Source organism: Mytilus californianus, unplaced genomic scaffold, assembly GCF_021869535.1.
Source record: "Mytilus californianus isolate M0D057914Y unplaced genomic scaffold, xbMytCali1.0.p SCAF_10, whole genome shotgun sequence".
NCBI classification, from domain to species: domain Eukaryota; kingdom Metazoa; phylum Mollusca; class Bivalvia; order Mytilida; family Mytilidae; genus Mytilus; species Mytilus californianus.
In genome coordinates this window covers 75476860-75485050 of record NW_026262582.1, presented here as the reverse complement: position 1 = coordinate 75485050, position 8191 = coordinate 75476860, and positions in this window count along the sequence as shown.

Below are 8191 nucleotides of genomic sequence, written 5' to 3'. Positions count from 1 at the left end.
TAATCATCTTTTATACTTCTAAAGATCAGTTGCAAAAACCCGTCCGAAAATTCAACAAAAGTCGTCATCTATAAAGACCATTACTCATTTAGTAGTCGTCTAATGGTGTTAGTCATGTAGACTAAGTTTGTATATATTGCTGATAAATTTTGTTGTTTACAGTTTTTATCTATCAGTTTTATTTCTTCAATAAAAAGCAATTCGTCAAAAATCGTTATTCAAGGACCACAACTCCTAAAAAAGCCATCCAATGATTTGGGCTTTATTGGCATTTTTGTTGATATTGTGATGCTGATCATTTTTGCCATTAAAGTTTCTACTTATCCGTCATAATTTTCAGGATATTTGTCAAAAACACGAAAATTAGTAAAAACATTCCATTTAATGTCAATATCTCTTTTAGGCAGACATCTGATACATTGTTATTATTTAAGAAATAAGAGGTGGATCATGACACACTTCAGTTAAGTATTTTGACCCTGTTCTATTTTCTGATTTTCACGATATTAGACAATTAATGCATTTTACCATAAAATGACATTATGTTCTTTTTTTAGTTTTGGTGGCCATCTTTGTTTATTGATCAAGAAAAACACACAGACTTCATACTAGATACACTAAGGATAATTCACCACTTATTGGGTTGTGATTGGTTCAGTTCCTTTGAAAAAGTTTACGACAACGACGGACGCCAAGTGATGACAATAGCTCGATTGACCCTATGGAAAGGTTAGCTAAACAAGGAGGCCATTTGATTACTTTATGTTGAAATATGTTTTCAGTTCACCTAACTCTTGTGCTTCGTTTCAGTCATTTTGTGATTTGTAGGAGTTAAAATCTCAGTTTTGTGGTGTTATGAGGACTTTTGTCTACCCCTTCGTCCTTAATTTTGGCGGCGTGAAAAACAAAAGCAAAACGCCATACACATTTTATTACAAAAATAGATAAAATATAGTTGTCAGTTTCAGTTTTAAAGACCAAAGCTACAGTGCAATCGTATATCTAGATCTTTATCTACAGTAATACAAACATCAATTAGTACCAATTAAATGTAAAAACATATTTAAATATGCGAAATCTGTCTATAAAACGAATGCTTGCGAAACTGGAGAACTACATCTCTAAGCTTAATTCGTGTATTATGATATTTGAATCAAGCATCTAACTATAGTAACTTGACCTTTGTGAACCGAGTACATGTCTTCTTCTATCACGTACAAGAAAGTTCGATTTATAGAGGTTTCACTGTAAATGAGGACTTTGACTACCCTTCCTCGTTTACTGTGGCTACGTGAAAAAAAGAATGAAAACGCCATACACTGTTTTTTTTTATGTCGAGGCCTTTTTATGGAGATTTATACAACAAAGGTTTTAGTATGTACTGTAAATTCAGAAATTATTGCGTGCATTTATTATTTCGATTTTATCATTTTAGACTTAATTGCGATTTTAATTTTTACGATTTTGAGAAAAATCATGTTAAATTCATATAAAATATTTCAAAATGCAAGTTTAAATTATTGCGTTTACAACCGTTTACAAAAAATAGAGATCAATGGTCCAAAACAAAAATTAGGAATAGAGATAAATGGGCAAAAAATGAAGAATAGAAAAAAATGGGGGGGGGAAATAAAGAATAGAGAAAAATGGGAAAAAATAAAAAAATAGAGAATAATGGGCAAAAAAAAAGGAATAGCGAATAATGAACAAAAAATAGAATAGAGAATAACTGGCAAAAAATAAAGAATAGAGAATAACTGGCAAAAAATAAAGAATAGAGAATAATGGGCAAGAAATAAAGAATAGCGAAGAATGGTCAAAAAATAGAAAAATAGAGAATAATGGACCGAAATATATAGAATAGCGAAAAATGGGCAAACAAAAAAGAAAAATAGAGAATAATGGGCAAAAAATTAAATGTCGAGAAAAATGGCTTAAAATTTATAGAATACAAAAATGAAGAACCCGTCTCCCATAATCCAAAACCTACTATGAATGGAGAGTTGTCTCATTGGCACTCATACCACATCTTCCTATATCTATATATGACATATGTGTGTTTATTTAAACACGAAATGTTCTTAAATAGATATAAGAAGATGCAGTTATATGTGGCACGCAGATCTACTGGAATTCAGGGAGCATCGGTTTTTTTTCACTGCTCTTGTAGCGTTTCATTTTTTTTTTTCTATTTTTTTTTAGAAACGAACGAGGGAAAAGAATGTTTATTTTATTATTTGTTATTTAGTTTGCTTTCCAAATATGATAGAGAGCTTTCATTTCGTCTTTGAATTTTACCAGGTTTAGTTCAACTTTCGCTAAGCTAAACTGTGTTTATGAATTTATAACATATATATCATGTCTTCTTCCACAATTTTGTCTTTACATGTATATATTTGTGTCAGTCTGTTTCTCTTATGCTTTTATTTAGGTATGATTATATGCATTTTTGTATTCAATTTGCGCGAATATCGTGTTTTTTGTGCATTTCATATCTCGGTGTGTGTGTTTTTTTCTCTGTAGTCTTAATTTCTATTAAAGATATTATACACTTATTCATAACGATTTCGCTACTGTTACATATACTTCACCGTTTAATACCAACCTTGTTTTAAGATTGAAAACAGATCCGAGAAATTTGTTAAGAAGAGAGGCAAAGATACCAAAGGGACATTCAAACTCTTAAGTCAAAAATAAACTGACAACGCCATTGCTAAAAAAGAAAAAGACCAACAGACAAACAATAGTACACAAAACACAACATAGAAAACTAAAGACTGAGCAACACAAACCCCAATAATAACTGGGGATGATCTTGGGTGCTTTTCAGTCTAAATTCTTGTTTGATTTAAGTTTTTATTACCTAACCTTTATTGCCTTTGACTGATAAACAACAAGACGGATATTGCTGTCATTTTTTACCCTTCCAGAGCACCTGTTGTCACATCCGATTCTTAACAAATATTTTTCATTGGTAGAATATTTCAGCTCTGTGTGCATGCCTGTTTTAGCTTCCTTATTCCATTTAGCAATATGACAATCAAATCAATTGTTGCATTTAGTTGGTGTTTATAACATTCTCGTTCAGAATATACATGAAATGTTCGCAACCGGACCTTAAAAACAACAATTAACAAACACAAAACAAAACAACATGGGGTTTACAGAATAGAGAATAATCATATGCAGAACAATGGGTCAAATGAAAAAAGATTAGTGAAAAATTGGCCCAAAAAATATGAAATAGAGGATAATGGAATTCTCGAAAACAAATATTGGGCAAAAATTATAAAGAATGCAGAATTAAAGGGCCCCAATCCAGACCCTCAACCATTGTATATATAGTACTCTTGTTGTTCTTCTATTTGTTCACATTTAATAAGCTTGTAATTTAGGCTCCGACACTATCATTTTGTTTCTTTTAAGATTTTTTACTTTCATTTTCTTTTTTACTCATTTTTGCTCACCTTGACAGAAGAGCCAGTGTGAGCTTCAACCATCACTTGGAGTCGTCGTCTGTCATCGTCGTCCGTCATCCGTTAACTTTTACAAATATCATCTCTTCTGAAATTACTGGGTTAAATTTAACTAAACTTGACAAAAATCATCATCGAAGTATCTAGTTTATAAATGTGTCCAATGACAACGCCTGCCGACAAACATGGACGACATGGCTAAACAAAATAGGTGTATAATGTAATTTGTGTCTATTAACTTTCAAACCGCTGTCGATAGAGAAAATCAAGCAGGACAAAAATGTTAAGAATGAAAAGATCTACATAATGTCCATTAACATCAAAACTGTCAGAGGACATCTAATGGAGTTATTGCCTTTTACTGACGATTTTTACCAATTATTTTGCATTTTTGCCTACACAAACATTTGTAAAAAAAAATCGTTATTTAAGGGCAATAACTACTTCAATGGTTTCAGGCATATCACATTTTTGTTGCTCATGTACAGCTAATCATTTTGGCTTTTCACAGTTTCTACTTATTTTTAAGTTTTCAGGATTTTTAAAAATTAGCAAAAAGTATTTTTAAAAAAATTAGCAAAAAATATTTTTTAGGACAAATTCTATTAAAACAACTGATTGGATTCCTTGTATATTATGTTTTGCTGATAATTTTCGCTGTTTATTTTTAATCATCTTTTATACTTCTAAAGATCAGTTGCAAAAACCCGGCCTAAAATTCAACAAAAGTCGTCATCTTTAAAGACCATCACTCATTTAGTAGTCGTGTAATGGTGTTGGTCATGTAGACTAAGTTTGTATATATTGCTAATCAATTTTGTTGTTTACAGTTTTTATCTATCAGTTTTATTTCTTCAATATATAGCAATTCGTCAAAAATCGTTATTCAAGGACCACCACTCCTAAAAGAGCCATCCAATGACATGGGCTTTATTGGCATTTTTGTTGATATTGTGATTCTGGTCATTTTTGCAATTAACAGTTTCCACCTATCTATCATTATTTTCAGGATATTTGTCAAAAACACGAAAATTAGTAAAAAATTTCCATTTAATGTCAATATCTCTTTTATGCAGACATCTGATACATTGTAATTATTTAAAGAATAAGAGGTGGATCATGACACACTTCAGTTGAGTATTTTAGCCCTGTTCTATTTTCTAATGTTCGCGATATTAGACAATTAATGCATTTTACCATTATGTTCTTTTTTTAGGTTTGGTGGCCATCTTTGTTTATTGATCAAGAAAAACACACAGACTTCATACTAGATACACTAAGGATAATTCACCACTTATTGGGTTGTGATTGGTTCAGTTCCTTTGAAAAAGTTTACGACAACGACGGACGCCAAGTGATGACAATAGCTCGATTGACCCTATGGAAAGGTGAGCTGTAAAAAGAGGCCATTTGATTATTTTATGTTGAAAAATATTTTCAGTTCACCTAACTTTTGTGCTTCGTTTCAGTCATTTTGTGATTTGTAGGAGTTAAAATCTCAGTTTTGTGGTGTTATGAGGACTTTTGTCTACCCCTTCGTCCTTAATTTTGGCGGCGTGAAAAACAAAAGCAAAACGCCATACACATTTTATTACAAAAATAGATAAAATATAGTTGTCAGTTTCAGTTTTAAAGACCAAAGCTACAGTGCAATCGTATATCTAGATCTTTATCTACAGTAATACAAACATCAATTAATACCAATTAAATGTAAAAACATATTTAAATATGCGAAATCTGTCTATAAAACGAATGCTTGCGAAACTGGAGAACTACATCTCTAAGCTTAATTCGTGTATTATGATATTTGAATCAAGCATCTAACTATAGTAACTTGACCTTTGTGAACCGAGTACATGTCTTCTTCTATCACGTACAAGAAAGTTCGATTTATAGAGGTTTCACTGTAAATGAGGACTTTGACTACCCTTCCTCCTTTACTGTGGCTACGTGAAAAAAAGAATGAAAACGCCATACACTGTTTTTTTTTTTATGTCAAGGCCTTTTTATGGAGATTTATACAACAAAGGTTTTAGTATGTACTGTAAATTCAGAAATTATTGCGTGCATTTATTATTTCGATTTTATCATTTTAGACTTAATTGCGATTTTAATTTTTACGATTTTGAGAAAAATCATGTTAAATTCATATAAATAATATTTCAAATTTCAAAATGCGAGTTTAAATTATTGCGTTTACAACCGTTTACAAAAAATAGAGATCAATGGTCCAAAACAAAAATTAGGAATAGAGATAAATGGGCAAAAAATGAAGAATAGAAAAAAATGGAGTGAAAATAAAGAATAGAGAAAAATTGGAAAAAATAAAAAAATAGAGAATAATGGGCAAAAAAAAAAAGCAATAGCGAATAATGAACAAAAAATAGAATAGAGAATAACTGGCAAAAAATAAAGAATAAAGAATAACTGGCAAAAAATAAAGAATAGAGAATAATGGGCAAGAAATAAAGAATAGCGAAGAATGGTCAAAAAATAGAAAATTGGAGAATAATGGACCGAAATATATAGAATAGGGAAAAATGGGCAAAAAAAAAAAGAAAAATAGAGAATAATGGACAAAAAATAAAGAATATAGAATAATGGACAAAAAATTAAATGTCGAGAAAAATGGCCTAAAATTTATAGAATACAAAAATGAAGAACCCGTCTCCCATAATCCAAAACCTACTATGAATGGAGTGTTGTCTCATTGGCACTCATACCATATCTTCCTATATCTATATATGACATATGTGTGTTTATTTAGACACGAAATGTTCTTAAATAGACATAAGAAGATGCAGTTATATGTGGCACGCAGATCTACTGGAATTTAGGGAGCATCGTTTTTTTTTCACTGCTCTTGTAGCGTTTCATTTTTTTTTTCTATTTTTTTTTAGAAACGAACGAGGGAAAAGAATGTTTATTTTAATATTTTTTATTTAGTTTGCTTTCCAAATATCACAGAGAGCTTTCATTTCGTCTTTGAATTTTACCAGGTTTAGTTCAACTTTCGCTAAGCTAAACTGTGTTTATGAATTTATAACATATATATGATGTCTTCTTTCACAATTTTGTCTTTACATGCATATATTTGTGTCAGTCTGTTTCTCTTATGCTTTTATTTAGGTATGATTTTGTGCATTTTTGTATTCAATTTGCGCGAATATCGTGTTTTTTGTGCATTTCATATCTCGGTGTGTGTGTTTTTTTCTCTGTAGTCTTAATTTCTATTAAAGATATTATACACTTATTCATAACGATTTCGCTACTGTTACATATACTTCACCGTTTAATATCAACCTTGTTTTAAGATTGAAAACAGATCCGAGAAATTTGTTAAGAAGAGAGGCGAGAGATACCAAAGGGACATTCAAACTCTTAAGTCAAAAATAAACTGACAACGCCATTGCTAAAAAAGAAAAAGACCAACAGACAAACAATAGTACACAAAACACAACATAGAAAACTAAAGACTGAGCAACACGAACCACAATAAAAACTGGGGATGATCTGGGGTGCTTTTCAGTCTAAACTCTTGTTTGATTTAAGTTTTTATTACCTAACCTTTATTGCCTTTGACTGATAAACAACAAGACGGATATTGCTGTCATTTTTTACCCTTCCAGAGCACCTGTTGTCACATCCGATTCTTAACAAATATTTTCCATTGGTAGAATATTTCAGCTCTGTGTGTATGCCTGTTTTAGCTTCCTTATTCCATTTAGCAATATGACATTCAACTCAATTGTTGTATTTAGTTGGTGTTTATAACATTCTCGTTCAGAATATACATGAAATGTTCGCAACCGGACATTAAAAACAACAATTAACAAAAAACAAAACAAAACAACATGGGGTTTACAGAATAGAGAATAATCATATGCAGAACAATGGGTCAAATGAATGAAGATTAGTGAAAAATTGGCCCAAAAATATGAAATAGAGGATAATGGAATTCTCGAATACAAAAATTGGGCAAAATTATAAAAAAAAAGCAGAAAAGTGGCTTGAAAAATTAAAGAATGCAGAATTAAAGGGCCCAAATCCAGACCCTCAACCATTATATACAGTACTATTGTTGTTCTTCTATTTGTACACATTTAATAAGCTTGTAATATAATGTAATATATTATCATTTTGTTCTTTTAAGATTTTTTACTTTCAGTTCTTTTTTACTCATTTTTGCTCACCTTGCCCGAAGAGCCAGTGTGAGCTTTAACCATCACTTGGAGTCGTCGTCTGTCATCGTCGTCCGTCATCCGTTAACTTTTACAAATATCATCTCTTCTGAAATTACTGGGTTAAATTTAACTATACTTGACAAAAATCATCAACGAAGTATCTAGTTTATAAATGTGTCCAATGACAACGCCTGCCGACAAACATGGACGACATGGCTAAACAAAATAGGTGTATAATGTAATTTGTGTATATTAACTTTCAAACCGCTGTCGATAGAGCAAATCAAGCAGGACAAAAATGTTCAGAATGAAAAGATCTACATAATGTCCATTAACATCAAAACTGTCAGAGGACATCTAATGGAGTTATTGCCTTTTACTGACGATTTTTACCAATTATTTTGCATGTTTGCCTTCACAAACATTTGGAAAAAAAAATCGTTGTTTAAGGGCAATAACTACTTCAATGGTTTCAGGCATATCACATTTTTGTTGCTCCTGTACAGCTAATCATTTTGGCTTTTCACAGTT